Source organism: Stigmatopora nigra, chromosome 11, assembly GCF_051989575.1.
Source record: "Stigmatopora nigra isolate UIUO_SnigA chromosome 11, RoL_Snig_1.1, whole genome shotgun sequence".
In the NCBI taxonomy this organism is placed as follows: Eukaryota; Metazoa; Chordata; class Actinopteri; order Syngnathiformes; family Syngnathidae; genus Stigmatopora; species Stigmatopora nigra.
This window is the reverse complement of record NC_135518.1, coordinates 654,784-675,214: the sequence shown is the minus strand read 5'-3', so window position 1 is coordinate 675,214 and position 20,431 is coordinate 654,784.

Sequence of the window (20,431 nt, the reverse complement as noted above, 5' to 3'; positions counted from 1 at the left end):
TTATACTCACAAAAACGTATACAATATGAACAAGCATTTGCAAAGATACTTTGTCTAATCTCACATGTTCCCCTGCTGCCAGACAAACTGTCAGAGACACATAATTACTGTGTATAAAGTGAAAAATCGTCCAATTCAAGTAAGTTATCAATTTGGCATCATTCTCAAGCTAGAAATTAAGTTATAATGAAAACAATCATACTTGGCCAAAACTTGATTTTCAGGGCATGAAAAGTACATGAAGGCAATAAAAACTGAAAAGTTCCCCTGCTGCCAAACAAACTGTCAGAGACACAGTTATTGTGTATGTAGTGAAAAATCGTCCAATTCAAGTAAGTTTTTCATTTAGCATCATTCTAATTGATAGAAATTAAGTTATAGTGAAAATTCTGATACTTGGCCAAAACGTGATTTTTAGCACATGAAACGCACGTTAAAGCAATAAAAACTGAAATGTTCCCCTGCTGCGAAAGAAACATTCAGAGGCACATAGTTACTGTGTATATAGTGTAAAATCGTCCAATTCAAGTAAGTTTTGCATTTAGCATCATTCTAAGTGATAGAAATTAAGTTATAGTGAAAATTATGATACTTGGCCAAAACGTGATTTTCAGCGCATGAAACGCACGTTAAGGCAATAAAAACTGAAATGTTCCCCTGCTGCGAAAAAAACTGTCAGAGACACAGTTACTGTGTATACAGTGTATAATTGTCTAATTCAAGTACGTTTTTCATTTGACATCATTCTAGGTGATTCTGGAGCTATCTCCCACCATAAACAGTGTCCAAAACAGGCGATACAAAATAGTGGTTGCATTATAACAGGGTCCAGTCGGTTCTGGTGGGTGTTTGTATACGAAACTTGTGTCCAATTATGATGGGGATGTATACTTGACTATTTTGTATAGAAATAATCATCTAGCGATGTTCAGAAGTTCTGTTATGCCCGAATGAATTACTTTCATTTGGTCACTTTATTCACAAGTGGTGGTTTAGAAACAGGCCCAGTCGGTTTTGGTTGGTGCTTTTACCCAGAATTTGTGTTTATTGTGTGAGTGGATGTATTTTCACTATTTTGTATAACAATAATGATCCAGGATGGTTCTGGAGCTATTTCCCACCACAAACAGTGTCCAAAACAGGCATTTTGCGGTTAAATTAGTGGTTGTATTAGAACCAGGACCAGTCGGTTCAGGTTCGTGTTTTTACCCAGAAATTGTGTCCAATGATGATGGGGATGTATTTTTGATTATTCTTTATAAAAATAATATTCTAGGGATGTTCAGAAGTTCTGTAATGCCCGAATCAATGACCTAAATTTGGGCACTTTATTTACAAGTGGTTGTTTAGAACCAGGCCCAGTCGGTTCTGGTTGGTGCTTTACCCACAATTAGTGTCGATTGTGTGGGTGGATGTATTTTCACTATTCTCTGTAAGAATAAAGATCCAGGGATGTTCTGAGACTATTTCCGACCATTAATAGTGTCAAAAACATGCATTTTGCGACAAAAATAGTGGTTGTATTAGAACCAGGCCCAGTCGGTTCTGTTTTGTGTATACACCCGTAACGTGTGTCCAATAGGAATGGGGTTGTATTTTTTACTATTCTGTATAAAAAAATATCATCTAGGGATGTTCAGAAGTTCTTCTATGCCCGAATAAATGACCTCCATTTGGGCACTTTATTTTGCATGGTGGTTGTAGTAGAACCAAGCCGAGTCGGTTCTGGTTGGTGCTTTTACCCAGAGTTAGTGTTGATTGTGTAGGTGGATGTATTTTCACTATTCTGTCTAAAAATAAAGATCCAGGATGGTTCTAGGGGTATTTGCCGCCATAAATAGTCTCCAAAACATGCATTTTGCGAAAAAAATAGTAGTTGCATTATAACTGGGTCGTCTCGGTTCTGGTTGCTGTTTAAATCCGAAACTTGTGTCCAAAGATGAAGGGGATGTATATTTTACTATTCTGTTTAAACATAATCATGCAGGGATGTTTTGGGGCTTTTTTTATAAAAGAATCAAAAACCTCCATTATGGATCGTTATTTTGCATGGTGGTTGAATTAGAACCGGGCCCAGTCGGTTCTGGTTGGTGCTTTTACCAAGAATTAGTGTCAATTGTGTTGAAGGATGCATTTTCACTATTCTGTGTGAAATTAAAGATGCAGGGATGTTCAGGGAATATTTCCCACCATCAATAGTGTCCAAAACAGGCACTTTGCGATTAAAATAGTGGTCCTATTAGAACCAGGCCCAGTCGGTTCTGGTTGGTGTATGTAGCCGGAACTTGTGTCAAATGATAATGGGGATGTATTTTTGACTATTCTCTATAAAAATATTCATCTAGGGATTTTCAGAAGTTCTTTTATGCCCGAATCAATGACCTCCCTTTGGGCACTTTATTTTGCATAGTGGTTGTATTAGAACCAGGCTCAGTCGGTTCTGGTTTGTGTATACACCCGTAACTTGTGTCCGATCTGAATGGGGTTGTATTTTTCACTATTCTGTATAAAAATCATCATCTAGGGATGTTCAGAAGTTATTTTATTTCCGAATAAATGACATCCATTTGGGCACTTTATTTTGCATGGTGGTTGTATTAGAACCAAGCCCAGTCAGTTCTGGTTGGGTCTTATACCCAGAGTTAGTATTGATTGCGTAGGTGGATGTATTTTCACAATTCTGTCTAAAATTAAAGATCCAGGATGGTTCTAGGGCTATTTCCCAGCATAAATTTTCTCCAAAACATGCATTTTGCGATAAAAAATAGTAGTTGCATTATAACTGGGTCCAGTCGGGTCTGGTTGCTGTTTATATCTGAAACTTGTGTCCAAAGATGATTGGGATGTATATTTTACTATTCTGTTTAACAATAATCATGCAGGGATGTTTTGGGGCTTTTTTTATACAAGAATAAAAAACCTCCAATGGATCTTAATTTTGCATGGTTGTTGAATTAGAACCGGGACCAGTCGGTTCTGGTTGCCGCTTTTACCCAGATTTAGTGTCAATTGTGTGGATGGATGCATTTTCACTATTATGTGTAAAATTAAAGATGTAGGGATGTTTTGGGAATATTTCCCACCGTCAATAGTGCCAAAACATTTTGCGATAAAAATAGTGGTTGTATTAGAACAAGGCCCAATCGGTTCTGGTTGGTGTATATACCCAGAATTTGTGTTGGTTGAGTAGGTGGATGTAGTTTCACTATTTTCTATAAAAATAATGTTTCCCACCATAAACATTGTCCAAAACAGGCATTTTGCGATTAAAATAGTGGTCGTATTAGAACCGGGCCCAGTCGGTTCTGGTTGCCGCTTTTACCCAGATTTAGTGTCAATTGTGTGGATGGATGCATTTTCACTATTATGTGTAAAATTAAAGATGCAGGGATGTTTTGGGAATATTTCCCACCGTCAATAGTGTCCAAAACATTTTGCGATAAAAATAGTGGTTGTATTAGAACAAGGCCCAATCGGTTCTGGTTGGTGTATTTACCCAGAATTTGTGTTGATTGAGTAGGTAGATGTAGTTTCACTATTTTCTATAAAAATAATGTTTCCCACCATAAACATTGTCCAAAACAGGCATTTTGCGATTAAAATAGTTGTCGTATTAGAACCGGGCCCAGTCGGTTCTGGTTGGTGCTTCTACCCATAATTAGTGTTGAATGTGTAGATGGATGTATTTTCACTATTCTGTGTAAAAATAATGATCCAGGATGGTTCTGGAGCTATTTTCCCACCATAAACAGTGTCCAAAACAGGCATTCTGGGATTAAAATAGTGGTTGTATTAGAACCAGGCCCAGTCTGTTCTGGTTAGTGAATTTACCCGAAAAATTGTATCCATTGACGATGGGGATGTATTTTTCATTATTATGTATAAAAATAATCATCTAGGGATCTTCAGAAGTTCTGTTATTCCCGAATCAATGACCTCCATTTGGGCACATTATTGACGGAGCTCACGACCATGATCCAGTGTGTGGCTCGGATGTGTCCCTCAAACACAAATACTGGTCAGTCTCATCCAAAATCGTAATGGCTCAGTTCCCTTGAGTGGGAGCGGCAAGGAACGCCCTGCATTTGAAGACCATTGAAGGCAGGTTCCGGGCCTGTGTCGGCGCATCAGTCAGGCTGGGTAGCCGCCATGGCCCAGGTGATTTTCCAGGGCTGCCCTGCTCTTGACGGAGTGGCCACCCAGCGGGGCTGTGTGTGTGCCATGGTGGGAGACTCCTGCTGCCCCTTCATCCCTGCCGGCATGTCCTGCTCGGTCCATGATGCCCTGCAGGCTATTAGGAACATGCAGAGAGCTGTGACCGGAGATTCGGTTTCACAACGAGGATGGCTTGACTGGTTCTTCTCTGGCTCATGGAAACAGCCAATTCAATATTTCGATATTTTCACAGACACAAAAGGAGGGAATTGTGGGATGGACTGGCTAACTGGCTTAATAATTGTTTATTCTTGTCTTACCATGTGGTCATACTGGTTTTACCTTTGTTTGATAAGATCGTAGACTGCAAGGTAGACTAGCCAAACTGGTTTTACAATTGAATTAAAAGATCGTGGAATGTAAGAAAGACTAACTAGTTGGCCTTGCAATTGTTTGTTCGCCTCGCGAAATATAAGAAAGGTTGGCTAACAGGGTTTGCAATTGTTTCCTTGAATTGTGGGATGAAAAAAAGGTTCAACTTCAGGAGTAACTGTCACTCTCCAGGTCATCCAGGGTCAAGTGCACACTTGGAAACTTTCATATTCGACCAAAATGTGCTTATCAGCGCAAAAAAAACACATTTGGTGGTACGCGGGAAGAACGGCAGCAGACAAAAAGGCTATTTAGAAAGGTATCACCACTACGCAGAAGAACGTCGGCTACTCTGCCCTCACTGGAAGACATTGCCAGCCCTCGTTACCTCAGCAGAGCCAGGGACATGATCAGGGACCCATGCCACCCTGGTCACAATCGGTTCCAGCTGCTGCTCTCTGGCAGACAGACGCTGTAAGTTTCCCACATCCGTAGGGACTCTAAACTTGGGGTAACACAACACAATCCCTTCTGTGTAATAACTTCGGGTGAGGTAATATGAATAGTCATCAGGTACAAGGTGATCTGACACCTACATGCTGAATGAAGGTAAGTGAAAGACAGTGAGAGGTAAGTGATCCACTCAGGGGGTGGTGATGCAATGTATCCATAAAGGCAGAATTGTAAATTAAGAGTCTGGAGTCATAACTTGTAAAACTGTAAAACTGTCAGAGACACAAATGTCTCTCTATATATAGTGTAATATCATCAAATTTTATAATTTATATATAGTATATAAGTTATATATATATATATTTTTCTATATATATTTATATATAGTATATAAGTTTATATATAAGTTATATATATATATATATAACTTTTTAATTTGGCATCATTCTAATGGCTAGATATTAAGTTATAATGAAAACTATGATACTTGGCCTAAACATGATTTTCAGCGCATGAAAAGCACTTTCAGGCAATAAAAACTGAAATGTTCCCCTGCTGCCAAACAAACTGTCAGAGACACATAGTTACTGTGTATATAGTGTATTATCGTCCAATTCAAGTAAGTTTTTCATTTAGCATCATTCTAAGTGATAGAAATTAAGTTATAGTGAAAATTGTGATACTTGGCCAAAACGTGATTTTCAGCACATGAAACGCACGTTAAGGCAATAAAAACTGAAATATTCCCCGGCTGCGAAACAAACTGTCAGAGACACATAGTTACTGTGTATATAGTGTATTATCGTCCAATTCAACTAAGTTTTTCATTTAGCATCATTCTAAGTGATAGAAATTAAGTTCTGGTGAAAATTATGATACTTGCCCAAAACGTTATTTTCAGCACATGAAACGCACGTTAAGGCAATAAAAACTGAAATGTTCCCCTGCTGCGACACAAACTGTCAGAGGCACATAGTTACTGTGTATATAGTGTAAAATCGTCCAATCCAAGTAACTTTTGCATTTAGCATCATTCAAAGTAATAGAAATTAAGTTATAGTGAAAACTATGATACTTGGCCAAAACGTGATTTTCAGCGCATGAAACGCACGTTAAGGCAATAAAAACTGAAATGTTCCCCTGCTGCGAAACAAACTGCCAGAGGCACATAGTTACTGTGTATATAGTGTAAAATCGTCCAATTCAAGTAAGTTTTGCATTTAGCATCATTCTAAGTGATAGAAATTAAGTTATAGTGAAAATTATGACACTTGGCCAAAACGTGATTTTCAGCGCATGAAACGCACGTTAAGGCAATAAAAACTGAAATGTTCCCCTGCAGCGAAACAAACTGCCAGAGGCACATAGTTACTGTGTATATAGTGTATAATTGTCCAATTCAAGTAAGTTTTTCATTTGGCATCATTCTAAGTGATATAAATTAAGTTATAGTGAAAATTATGATACTTGGCCAAAACGTGATTTTCAGCGCATGAAACGCACGTTAAGGCAATAAAAACTGAAATGTCCCCCTGCTGCGAAACAAACTGTCAGAGACACATAGTTACTGTGTATATAGTATAAAATAGTCCAATTCAAGTAAGTTTTGCATTTAGCATCATTCTAAGTGATAGAAATTAAGTTATAGTTAAAACTATCATACTCGGCCAAAACATGATTTTCAGCGCATGAAACGCACGTTAAGGCAATAAAAACTGAAATGTTCCCCTGCTGCGAAACAAACTGTCAGAGGCACATAGTTACTGTGTATATATTGTAAAATCGTCCAATTCAAGTAAATTTTGCATTTACCATCATTCTTAGTGATAGAAATTAAGTTATAGTGAAAATTATGATACTTGGCCAAAACGTGATTTTCAGCTCATGAAACGCACGTTAAGGCAATAAAAACTGAAATGTTCCCCTGCTGCGACACAAACTGTCAGAGGCACATAGTTACTGTGTATATAGTGTAAAATCGTCCAATCCAAGTAACTTTTGCATTTAGCATCATTCAAAGTAATAGAAATTAAGTTATAGTTAAAACTATCATACTCGGCCAAAACATGATTTTCAGCGCATGAAACGCACGTTAAGGCAATAAAAACTGAAATGTTCCCCTGCTGCGAAACAAACTGTCAGAGGCACATAGTTACTGTGTATATAGTGTAAAATCGTCCAATTCAAGTAAATTTTGCATTTACCATCATTCTTAGTGATAGAAATTAAGTTATAGTGAAAATTATGATACTTGGCCAAAACGTGATTTTCAGCTCATGAAACGCACGTAAAGGCAAAAAAACTGAAATGTTCCCCTGCTGCGAAACAAACTGCCAGAGGCACATAGTTACTGTGTCTATAGTGTAAAATCATCCAATTCAAGTAAGTATTGCATTTAGCATCATTCTAAGTGCTAGAAATTAAGTTATAGTGAAAACTATGATACTTGGCCAAAACGTGATTTTCAGCGCATGAAACGCACGTTAAGGCAATAAAAACTGAAATGTTCCCCTGCTGCGAAACAAACTGTCAGAGGCACATAGTTACTGTGTATATAGTGTATAATTGTCCAATTCAAGTAAGTTTTTCATTTTGCATCATTCTAAGTGCTAGAAATTATGTTATAGTGAAAACTATGATACTTGGCCAAAACGTGATTTTCAGCGCATGAAACGCACGTTAAGGCAAAAAAAACTGAAATGTTCCCCTGCTGCGAAACAAACTGCCAGAGGCACATATTTACTGTGTATATAGTGTAAAATCATCCAATTCAAGTAAGTTTTGCATTTGGCATCATTCTAAGTGCTAGAAATTAAGTTATAGTTAAAACTATGATACTTGGCCAAAACGTCATTTTCAGCGCATGAAACGCACGTTAAGGCAATAAAAACTTAAATGTTCCCCTGCTGCGAAACAAACTGTCAGAGGCACATAGTTACTGTGTATATAGTGTAAAATCGCCTAATTCAAGTAAGTTTTGCATTTAGCATCATTCTAAGTGATAGAAATTAAGTTATAGTGAAAATTATTATACTTGGCCAAAACGTGATTTTCAGGGCATGAAACGCACGTTAAGGCAATAAAAACTGAAATGATCCCCTGCTGCGAAACAAACTGTCAGAGGCACATAGTTATTGTGTATATAGTGTAAAATCGTCCAATTCAAGTAAGTTTTGCATTTAGCATCATTCTAAGTGATAGAAATTAGGTTATAGTGAAAACTATGATACTTGGCCAAAACGTGATTTTCAGCGCATGAAACGCACGTTAAGGCAATAAAAACTGAAATGTTCCCCTGCTGCGAAAAAAACTGTCAGAGACACATAGTTGCTGTGTACATGGTGTATTATCGTCCAATTCAAGTAAGTTTTTCATTTAGCATCATTCTAAGTGATAGAAATTAAGTTATAGTGAAAATTGTGATACTTGGCCAAAACGTGATTTTCAGCACATGAAACGCACGTTAAGGCAATAAAAACTTAAATGTTCCCCTGCTGCGAAACAAACTGTCAGAGGCACATAGTTACTGTGAATATATTGTAAAATCGTCCAATTCAAGTAAATTTTGCATTTACCATCATTCTTAGTGATAGAAATTAAGTTATAGTGAAAATTATGATACTTGGCCAAAACGTGATTTTCAGCTCATGAAACGCACGTTAAGGCAATAAAAACTGAAATGTTCCCCTGCTGCGACACAAACTGTCAGAGGCACATAGTTACTGTGTATATAGTGTAAAATCGTCCAATCCAAGTAACTTTTGCATTTAGCATCATTCAAAGTAATAGAAATTAAGTTATAGTGAAAATTATGATACTTGGCCAAAACGTGATTTTCAGCGCATGAAACGCACGTTAAGGCAATAAAAACTGAAATGTCCCCCTGCTGCGAAACAAACTGTCAGAGACACATAGTTACTGTGTATATAGTATAAAATAGTCCAATTCAAGTAAGTTTTGCATTTAGCATCATTCTAAGTGATAGAAATTAAGTTATAGTTAAAACTATCATACTCGGCCAAAACATGATTTTCAGCGCATGAAACGCACGTTAAGGCAATAAAAACTGAAATGTTCCCCTGCTGCGAAACAAACTGTCAGAGGCACATAGTTACTGTGTATATATTGTAAAATCGTCCAATTCAAGTAAATTTTGCATTTACCATCATTCTTAGTGATAGAAATTAAGTTATAGTGAAAATTATGATACTTGGCCAAAACGTGATTTTCAGCTCATGAAACGCACGTTAAGGCAAAAAAAACTGAAATGTTCCCCGGCTGCGAAACAAACTGCCAGAGGCACATAGTTACTGTGTCTATATTGTAAAATCGTCCAATTCAAGTAAATTTTGCATTTACCATCATTCTTAGTGATAGAAATTAAGTTATAGTGAAAATTATGATACTTGGCCAAAACGTGATTTTCAGCTCATGAAACGCACGTTAAGGCAATAAAAACTGAAATGTTCCCCTGCTGCGACACAAACTGTCAGAGGCACATAGTTACTGTGTATATAGTGTAAAATCGTCCAATCCAAGTAACTTTTGCATTTAGCATCATTCAAAGTAATAGAAATTAAGTTATAGTTAAAACTATCATACTCGGCCAAAACATGATTTTCAGCGCATGAAACGCACGTTAAGGCAATAAAAACTGAAATGTTCCCCTGCTGCGAAACAAACTGTCAGAGGCACATAGTTACTGTGTATATAGTGTATAATTGTCCAATTCAAGTAAGTTTTTCATTTTGCATCATTCTAAGTGCTAGAAATTATGTTATAGTGAAAACTATGATACTTGGCCAAAACGTGATTTTCAGCGCATGAAACGCACGTTAAGGCAAAAAAAACTGAAATGTTCCCCTGCTGCGAAACAAACTGCCAGAGGCACATATTTACTGTGTATATAGTGTAAAATCATCCAATTCAAGTAAGTTTTGCATTTGGCATCATTCTAAGTGCTAGAAATTAAGTTATAGTTAAAACTATGATACTTGGCCAAAACGTCATTTTCAGCGCATGAAACGCACGTTAAGGCAATAAAAACTTAAATGTTCCCCTGCTGCGAAACAAACTGTCAGAGGCACATAGTTACTGTGTATATAGTGTAAAATCGCCTAATTCAAGTAAGTTTTGCATTTAGCATCATTCTAAGTGATAGAAATTAAGTTATAGTGAAAATTATTATACTTGGCCAAAACGTGATTTTCAGGGCATGAAACGCACGTTAAGGCAATAAAAACTGAAATGATCCCCTGCTGCGAAACAAACTGTCAGAGGCACATAGTTATTGTGTATATAGTGTAAAATCGTCCAATTCAAGTAAGTTTTGCATTTAGCATCATTCTAAGTGATAGAAATTAGGTTATAGTGAAAACTATGATACTTGGCCAAAACGTGATTTTCAGCGCATGAAACGCACGTTAAGGCAATAAAAACTGAAATGTTCCCCTGCTGCGAAAAAAACTGTCAGAGACACATAGTTGCTGTGTACATGGTGTATTATCGTCCAATTCAAGTAAGTTTTTCATTTAGCATCATTCTAAGTGATAGAAATTAAGTTATAGTGAAAATTGTGATACTTGGCCAAAACGTGATTTTCAGCACATGAAACGCACGTTAAGGCAATAAAAACTTAAATGTTCCCCTGCTGCGAAACAAACTGTCAGAGGCACATAGTTACTGTGAATATATTGTAAAATCGTCCAATTCAAGTAAATTTTGCATTTACCATCATTCTTAGTGATAGAAATTAAGTTATAGTGAAAATTATGATACTTGGCCAAAACGTGATTTTCAGCTCATGAAACGCACGTTAAGGCAAAAAAAACTGAAATGTTCCCCTGCTGCGAAACAAACTGCCAGAGGCACATAGTTACTGTGTCTATATTGTAAAATCGTCCAATTCAAGTAAATTTTGCATTTACCATCATTCTTAGTGATAGAAATTAAGTTATAGTGAAAATTATGATACTTGGCCAAAACGTGATTTTTAGCTCATGAAACGCACGTTAAGGCAATAAAAACTGAAATGTTCCCCTGCTGCGACACAAACTGTCAGAGGCACATAGTTACTGTGTATATAGTGTAAAATCGTCCAATCCAAGTAACTTTTGCATTTAGCATCATTCAAAGTAATAGAAATTAAGTTATAGTGAAAACTATGATACTTGGCCAAAACGTGATTTTCAGCGCATGAAACGCACGTTAAGGCAATAAAAACTGAAATGTTCCCCTGCTGCGAAACAAAATGTCAGAGGCACATAGTTACTGTGTATATTGTGTAAAATCGTCCAATTCAAGTAAGTTTTGCATTTAACATCATTCTAAGTGATAGAAATTAAGTTATAGTGAAAATTATGATACTTGGCCAAAACGTGATTTTCAGCGCATGAAACGCACGTTAAGGCAATAAAAACTGAAATGTTCCCCTGCTGCGAAACAAACTGCCAGAGGCACATAGTTACTGTGTATATAGTGTAAAATCATCCAATTCAAGTAAATTTTGCATTTGGCATCATTCTAAGTGCTAGAAATTAAGTTATAGTGAAAACTATGACACTTGGCCAAAACGTCATTTTCAGCGCATGAAACGCACGTTAAGGCAATAAAAACTGAAATGTTCCCCTGCTGCGAAACAAACTGTCAGAGGCACATAGTTACTGTGTATATAGTGTAAAATCGCCTAATTCAAGTAAGTTTTGCATTTAGCATCATTCTTAGTGATAGAAATTAAGTTATAGTGAAAATTATTATACTTGGCCAAAACGTGATTTTCAGCGCATGAAACGCACGTTAAGGCAATAAAAACTGAAATGATCCCCTGCTGTGAAACAATCTGTCAGAGGCACATAGTTATTGTGTATATAGTGTAAAATCGTCCAATTCAAGTAAGTTTTGCATTTAGCATCATTCTAAGTGATAGAAATTAAGTTATAGTGAAAATTATGATACTTGGCCAAAACGTGATTTTCAGCTCATGAAACGCACGTTAAGGCAATAAAAACTGAAATGTTCCCCTGCTGCGAAACAAACTGTCAGAGACACATAGTTGCTGTGTATATGGTGTATTATCGTCCAATTCAAGTAAGTTTTTCATTTAGCATCATTCTAAGTGATAGAAATTAAGTTATAGTGAAAATTGTGATACTTGGCCAAAACGTGATTTTCAGCACATGAAACGCACGTTAAGGCAATAAAAACTCAAATGTTCCCCTGCTGCGAAACAAATGTCAGAGGCACATAGTTATTGTATATATAGTGTAAAATCGTCCAATTCAAGTAAGTTTTTCATTTAGCATCATTCTAAGTGATAGAAATTAAGTTATAGTGAAAACTATCATACTCGGCCAAAACATGATTTTCAGCGCATGAAACGCACGTTAAGGCAATAAAAACTGAAATGTTCCCCTGCTGCGAAACAAACTGTCGAGGCACATAGTTACTGTGTATATAGTGTAAAATCGTCCAATTCAAGTAAGTTTTGCATTTAACATCATTCTAAGTGATAGAAATTAAGTTATAGTGAAAATTATGATACTTGGCCAAAACGTGATTTTCAGCGCATGAAACGCACGTTAAGGCAATAAAAACTGAAATGTTCCCCTGCTGCGAAACAAACTGTCAGAGACATATAGTTACTGTGTATATAGTGTATAATCATCCAATTCAAGTAAATTTTGCATTTGGCATCATTCTAAGTGATAGAAATTAAGTTATAGTTAAAACTATCATACTCGGCCAAAACATGATTTTCAGCGCATGAAACGCACGTTAAGGCAATAAAAACTGAAATGTTCCCCTGCTGCGAAACAAACTGTCAGTGACACATAGTTACTGTGTATATAGTGTATAATCGTCCAAATTAAGTAGGTTTTTCATTTGATATCATTCTAAGTGATGGAAGTTAGGGTTAGGGTTAGGGTTAGGGTTAGGGTTAGGGTTAGAGTTAGGGTTAGGGTTAGGGTTAGGGATAGGGTTAGGGTTAGGGTTAGGGTTAGGGTTAGGTTAAGTTAAGTTATAGTGAAAACTATGATACTTGGCCAAAACGTGATTTTCAGCGCATGAAACGCACATTAGGGCAAAAAAACTGAAATGTTTGTTAGGTCTGAAAATACAACTTCAGGAGCAGGCTAAGAAAGAGTGAGATAAATTTAAATAGAAAATATGTATTACCAGACTGCAAAGTGGACAGTGAGAGTTCCTACAGTGGGGTCCTGTTCACTGCGATGTTACTTCAACTCTAGTCGAATGACCAGTGAGTGTGTCTTAAATACAGGCAAAACTGACAGTTGTCCCTAAGACTTTGGACAGATACGTTTCAGTCATTTGCAGGGAAACAAGTAATTGATTAGTGTCGGGCCTGGAATCTGTAGTCAATGGTTTCCAGACGTAGGGTGTTCTTCGCTGTTCCTACCCTGGGGAACACCGCCATCATGATTTTGGAGGGGACTGACCATTGTTTGTATTAGAAGGGGGACATCCGAGCCCCAAACTGAATCATGGGGGAAGAAATCAAAGCTCCGTCGTTGACGCCTGGTGGGTAGATGTGGGTTGGCGTCGACAGTTGGAATCGAGTCTGCTGTTAGAACGTACGTGTGTTCGGATGCAGATGTAGGGACACAGAGCCCAGTTGTATTGGTGGGGATGATCATATACACTTGCCATTCGCAGATCCACCATATTTGGTCCAGTACTGTCCATGATTGGGAAGGAATGTGTCTGATCTCGGCACACCTGGTGACGTGAACTTGGTCTAAAGGGGTCTTCGGATCCGGTCCGCTGAAGTTGAAACAGGATGGATAACAGTCTGTTCGGTGTTTGCACTGGACATACGTTGCGGTATTGACTGTAGCTGCTAATGGTACTGCGACCATGGTATGTAGGCGGTCGAGCTTTGCTGGAAGGATTCTCTCAAATTACCCAGAATACAGTTGTAGGTGAGGGTGGCGAGTTCTTCGTTCTGTCGGTTGGCCCATAGCTGTGGTTGGGCTACGGCAGTAGGCAAGAGGGAACAGACATAACAACTCATTGGTTGTGGCGCGGGCTGTGAGTGCGGTGTATCTGTACCAACTGTTCCTCATCATCAGGTTGTAGTCGTTTTCTTGCTGTGTTTGGACATGGGCGAGAATAAGGTGTATCTACTCAGGCTTAGGTGTTCCTGCCGGACGGATTTTGAGTAGGCGTGTGGCGGATGGTTGTACGAAGGGGTTCACACCAATCACTTTTGGGACCATGGCTGGACTAGTAGTGCGGATGGTGATAGTAAAGAGGGGGCCTTTTCCTGGTCGGTCCGGTCGGAGGCATAGGTTGATGCAGCCTTTTTGTTGGATATTGGTCGTAAGGTCTAGCATATGTTTACCATCTTTGATGGTGGTGGCTAACTTGGTGAAGTTAGCGGTCATGGTGGTAGCTTCTTTGGAAAGGGGCCATGTGATGGTTTTGTAGCCTGTATGGAGGAGGACCTGGTCCAAGGTGTCTGGCCAGACCATTCAGACTCTGGGAGCTTGTAGGTACCAATAAAAATAACTGGAGTCAGTCCCGTATAATCCCAAGTGAGTAAGCTGTAGGCTGAGCAAAGGGACTTGAACGACGATTGGTGTCTTGGTTAATGGGATGCAGATCTGGGGTCCCTGATCGTTTCCTGAACCAGCGAGTGGGGCATTCTCCTCCAGTGGGAATGTACCAAGGTTCTGGTACGTTCCCCCCATGTGGTTGAACACAGAGCGGTGATGATGATGGCCAAAATCACACGGTGAGGTCCGTCCCAACGTGGAGAAGACCAGCACTTTCTTTTTATCACCTTGACGAGTACCAGGTCTCCTGGGGACAGGACCTCCTCTGTGGGAGACAGAGAAGATGTCGGCAGATTATTTTGCATTCATCACAGTTCTTTCTTGGAACATTTTGCATAACCACTTAGTGAGGGAATCTGTTTCTCTTTTCTCTTCTACCACCAGATCTTTTTCCCACATTGTTAAGTGGAAGGGTCTGTCGTTCACTGCCTCAAATGGTGTGCATCCCTGTGCTGTTGGAATGATTCTCATGTACGTTTCTACCAGGCTCAGGCATTCTTGCCATGGTTTTCCTGTATCTTCCATGGTTTTTCTAAAGCTGAGTTTTACTGTTCTAATGGTTTGTTCGACGAGTCCAGCACTTTGGTTCAGTTTGATGAAATCCATGTTCAGAAGCTCGAAGGGATATGTTCCTGTTTGCCTTGTTCCATGCTTGGGTTGTTCATTGCCTTGAGAGTTGTGTCTACAGCAGTTTAGACAGTTTCTGCAAAATAATTGAAGTAAGTTTGGAGACCTCTGGGAACATGCATTGTTTGTTGTACTGTACTGATCATCCCTCCTGTTGAGACATGGCTCCTCCCATGGCTCAATTTGGCAATTACTTCAAACAATGATCGTGTCACGCATGGCTTGTTTTCTACTGCATAGAGTCCGTTATTGTGTTGAGTGGCTCCTTCTGTTTCCCATTGCAGTTTCTCTTTTTCTGGGGAATGATTTTGCATTTCTCTTAGGAATTCAGCAGGGATTGGGCTGTGTCTTTCCACCGTCACGTCTTGTTCTAGGAATAGTCTACATGCCTCTGTCAGTGCCACTATTTCTGCGGCTTGTGCAGACCAGTCGCCGGGGAGTCGTCCTGTCTTGAGGTTGTCTTTTTGAGTCACCACGGCATATACGTTGTGTTTTTCTCCATCCAGGGTTTTTGATGATGATCCATCCCCATAGGCAATGTGTCCGGGGGGCAATGGGTTGTCCATTAGGTCAGTTGCATATACGTGGTTAATTATGATTCGTTGAGTGGGCAACTGTGAGAATTGGTTTAACCACTTGTCGTCCGGTCTCCCATGAACTTCAGGGTGACATGTAATGGCCATGTTTGTTGTTCCTGTCCTGGGGCTGCTGGGCAGATATCTTCAGACTGTTCTCTTAGACTTTCAGCTACCTTGGCAGAATCATTCCCGACAATGTCGAGAGAGTAGAAGCTGTTAGATGTGGTGGTGTGGAAGATATTTTTGGTCTGTAATTCCCTGGGTCGGAGGCCATTTTGGGTGGCCACTAGGCTTAGCCCAAGCTGGACCATGATATCTCGTCCCGGTAACTCTCCGATTTTCATTTTGCAGTCTGACAATAAACCCATCCCTTTTGTTGCTTTCTGACCCATATTAATCACTTACTTAATAGTTTAAACAACAATTATTTTCTAAATTACCCGAAATTGATCTCCACTTTGTGATTAACCCAATATCTCTGAACACACAAAGACCAAAAGTCCCTGACTTTGTCTTAGTTAAGTCCCTGACTCTATTAACAGACCCAGACTATAATGACTTTGCTAATTCTTGTTCTACTTTCATTGGTCCCGGACCAATTGGTTTATTACCAGACTGCAAAGTGGACAGTGAGAGTTCCTACAGTAGGGTCCTGTTCAACGCGATGTTCCTGAAACTCTAGTCGAATGACCAGTGTGTGTGTCTTAAATACAGGAAAAACTGACAGTTGTCACTAGGACTTTGGACAGATACATTTCAGTCATTTGCAGGGCAAAAAGTAAAAGTAAAAGTGTCAGACAGTTGAATATTTGTGCTGACATGTCACCCCAATCACAAGACTAAGATTGTTTATTCAGTCAGACAGTTGGGTGTTTATGCTGCTATGTCAGCCGTAAGGATGACTACAATGCTGTTATACTCACAAAAACTTATACAATATGAACAAGCATTTGCAAAGATACTTTGTCTAATCTTACATATTCCCCTGCTGCAAAAAAAACTGTCAGAGACACATAGTTACTGTGTATATAGTGTAAAATCGTCCAATTCAAGTAAGTTATCCATTTGGCATCATTCTCATTGATAAAAATTAAGTTACAATGAAAACAATCATACTTGGCCAAAACGTGATTTTCAGGGTATGAAAAGTACATTAAGGCAATAAAAACTGAAAAGTTCCCCTGCTGCCAAACAAACTGTCAGAGACACAGTTACTGTGTATATAGTGTAAAATCGTCCAATTCAAGTAAGTTTTTTATTTGGCATCGTTCAAAGTGATAGAAATTAAGTTACAATGAAAACTATCATACTTGGCCAAAACGTGATTATCAGGCCATGAAAAGCACATTAAGGCAATAAAAACTGAAATGTTCCCCTGCTGCCAACGCACTGTCAGAGACACATAGTTCCTGTGTATATAGTGTAAAATCGTCCTATCCATGTAAGTCTTTCATTGGCATCATTCTAGGTGATTCTGGAGCTATTTCCCACCATAAAAAGTGTCCAAAACAGGCATTTTGCGATTAAAATAGTGGTTGTATTAGAACCAGGCCCAGGCGATTCTGGTTGGTGTTTTTACCCTGAAATTGTGTCCAATGATGATAAGGATGTATTTTTGATTATTCTCTATAAAAATAATCATCTAGGGATGTTCAGAAGTTTTGTTACGCCCGAATCAATGACCTCAATTTGGGCACTTTATTTACAAGTGGTGGTTTTTAAGAACCAGGCCCAGTCGGTTCTGGTTGGTGCTTTTACCCAGATATAGTATCCATTGTGTGGGTAGATGTATTTTCACTATTCTGTCTAAAAATAAAGATCCAGGACAGTTCCGGGGCTATTTCCCTCCATAAATAGTGTCCAAAACATGCATTTTGCGATACAAAATAGTGGCTGCATTATAACAGGGTCCAGTCGGTTCTGGTGGGTGTTTGTATACGAAACTTGTGTCCAATTATGATGGGGATGTATACTTGACTATTCTGTATAGAAGTAATCATTTAGCGATGTTCAGAAGTTCTGTTATGCCCGAATGAATTACTTTCATTTGGTCACTTTATTTACAAGTGGTGGTTTAGAAACAGGTCCAGTCGGTTTTGGTTGGTGCTTTTACCCAGAATTTGTGTTTATTGTGTGAGTGGATGTATTTTCACTATTTTGTATAACAATAATGATCCAGGATGATTCTGGAGCTATTTCCCACCACAAACAGTGTCCAAAACAGGCATTTTGCGGTTAAAGTAGTGGTTGTATTAGAACCACGCCCAGTCGGTTCTGGTTCGTGTTTTTACCCAGAAATTGTGTCCAATGATTATGGGGATGTATTTTTTATTATTCTTTATAAAAATAATATTCTAGGGATGTTCAGAAGTTTTGTTATGCCCTAATCGATGACCTCAATTTGGGCACTTTATTTACAAGTGGTTGTTTAGAACCAGGCCCAGTCGGTTCTGGTTGGTGCTTTACCCACAATTAGTGTCGATTGTGTGGGTTTGATGTATTTCCACTATTCTCTGTAAGAATAAAGATCCAGGGATGTTCTGAGACTATTTCCCACCAGAAATAGTGTCAAAAACATGCATTTTGCGACAAAAATAGTGGTTGTATTAGAACCAGGCCCAGTCGGTTCTGGTTTGTGTATACCCCCTTAACGTGTGTCCAATAGGAATGGGGTTGTATTTTTGACTATTCTGTATAAAAATTATCATCTAGGGATGTTCAGAAGTTCTTCTATGCCCGAATAAATGACCTCCATTTGGGCACTTTATTTTGCATGTTGGTTGTAGTAGAACCAAGCCCAGTCGGTTCTGGTTGGTGCTTTTACCCAGACTTAGTGTTGATTGTGTAGGTGGATGTATTTTCACTATTCTGTCTAAAAATAAAGATCCAGGATGGTTCTAGGGGTATTTACCACCATAAATAGTCTCCAAAACATGCATTTTGTGATAAAAAAGAGTTGAAAAAATGAAAAAATGAAAATCAGACATAGGCATTGTCGTCATCATTGACTTGACAAAAATCCTAGTAGTCATCATACCCTCAGCAGCGTATGACGAAATTGTATAGTGCTTCTCCACAAGTTCGTCTTCCCAGGCCAGACACATTTATGACATTTATTTATGACATATTCATACTTGTTAGCTCTCTGCCTTGAGCGCCATTTTGCGGCGACTGCAAGATGCCTCACCGATGCCAACAAGAATAAGGTGGATCACTTACCTCTCAGTCTTTATACTTACCCTCCCTCAGTCAGCCTTTGGAAGGCAGATCTGCGCCAAACGACCTTCCTGTTACTTCATTTCGACTTGACTTAATTTCATAGTAGGGATATGTGTAGTCGTCACGTCACGTGTTGCTGCAGGTTCAGAGACCTGATGGCTGTTGGGAAAAAGCTGTCCTTGAGCCTGTTTGTCCGTGCTTTGTAGGACCTGTAGCGTCTGCCAGATGGAAGCAACTGGAACAGGCCGTGTCCAGGGTGGTATGGGTCTCCAACAATGGACCCGGCTCTTCTAAGGTATCGGGGGTTGGCAATGTCTTCTAGTGATGGCAGAGAGCAGCCGACGATCTTCTGGGCAGTGTTTATCACCCTCTGTATGGCTTTTTTGTCTGCTGCCGTGCTTCCGGTATACCACACTGTAATGCCGTAAGTCAGGATGCTCTCCACAGTGGCTCTGTAGAAGGTTGCCAGAAGCTTGGTGTCCAATTTGTCCCTTCTCAGTACCCTGAGAAAGTGGAGTCGTTTCTGGGCCTTCTTTACTAACACTGTGGTGTTTGTGGACCAGGAGAGCCTATCCGTGACGTGGACTCCCAGAAATTTGAAGGATTGGACCCTGTCTACACATACTCCGTTAATGAGGAGTGGGGCCAGGTCTGTGCTGCGCTTGCGAAAGTCCAGGATTATTTCTTTAGTCTTTGCGGTATTTAGTGTAAGATTGTTCGCCGAGCACCAAGAAGACAGTTTGTCGACCTCGTCTCTGTAAGCTGACTCATCCCCGCCTGAGATGAGTCCGATCACAGTGGTGTCATCGGCGAATTTGATGATGGAGTTTGACTGGTGGGCTGGTGTGCAGTCGTATGTCTACAAGGAGTACAGGACAGGACTCAGTACACAGCCTTGTGGTGAGCCAGTGTTCAGTGTAATGGCGGAAGAGAGGTGTGGACCCATTCTGACAGTTTGTGGTCGACCAGTCAAGAAGTTCTTTACCCAGCAGCAGATTGAAGAGGATAGTCCAAGGAGGTAGAGTTTGTCCTTCAGGATGTCCGGCTTGATGGTGTTAAAGGCTGAGCTATAGTCTATGAAAAGCATCGTCACATAGTTCCCCCGGTGCTCCAGGTGGCTCAGTGCTGTGTGAAGAGCCACAGCGATAGCATCCTCAGTGGACCTGTTTTCTCTATAAGCAAACTGGTGAGGGTCAACTGAGGGGGGGATTGTCCTTCTGATGTGTCGGGCCACCAACTTTTCAAAGCACTTCATGATCACAGGCGTGAGAGCAACAGGCCTGTAATCGTTCAAGCTGCAGATGGTTGGCCTTTTTGGGGACAGGAATGATGGTGGCAGATTTTAGGCAGGCAGGAACGATGGATAGTTGCATTATAACTGGTTAGTCTCGGTTCTGGTTGCTGTATATATCCGAAACTTGTGTCCAAAGAGGATGGGGATGTATATTTTAC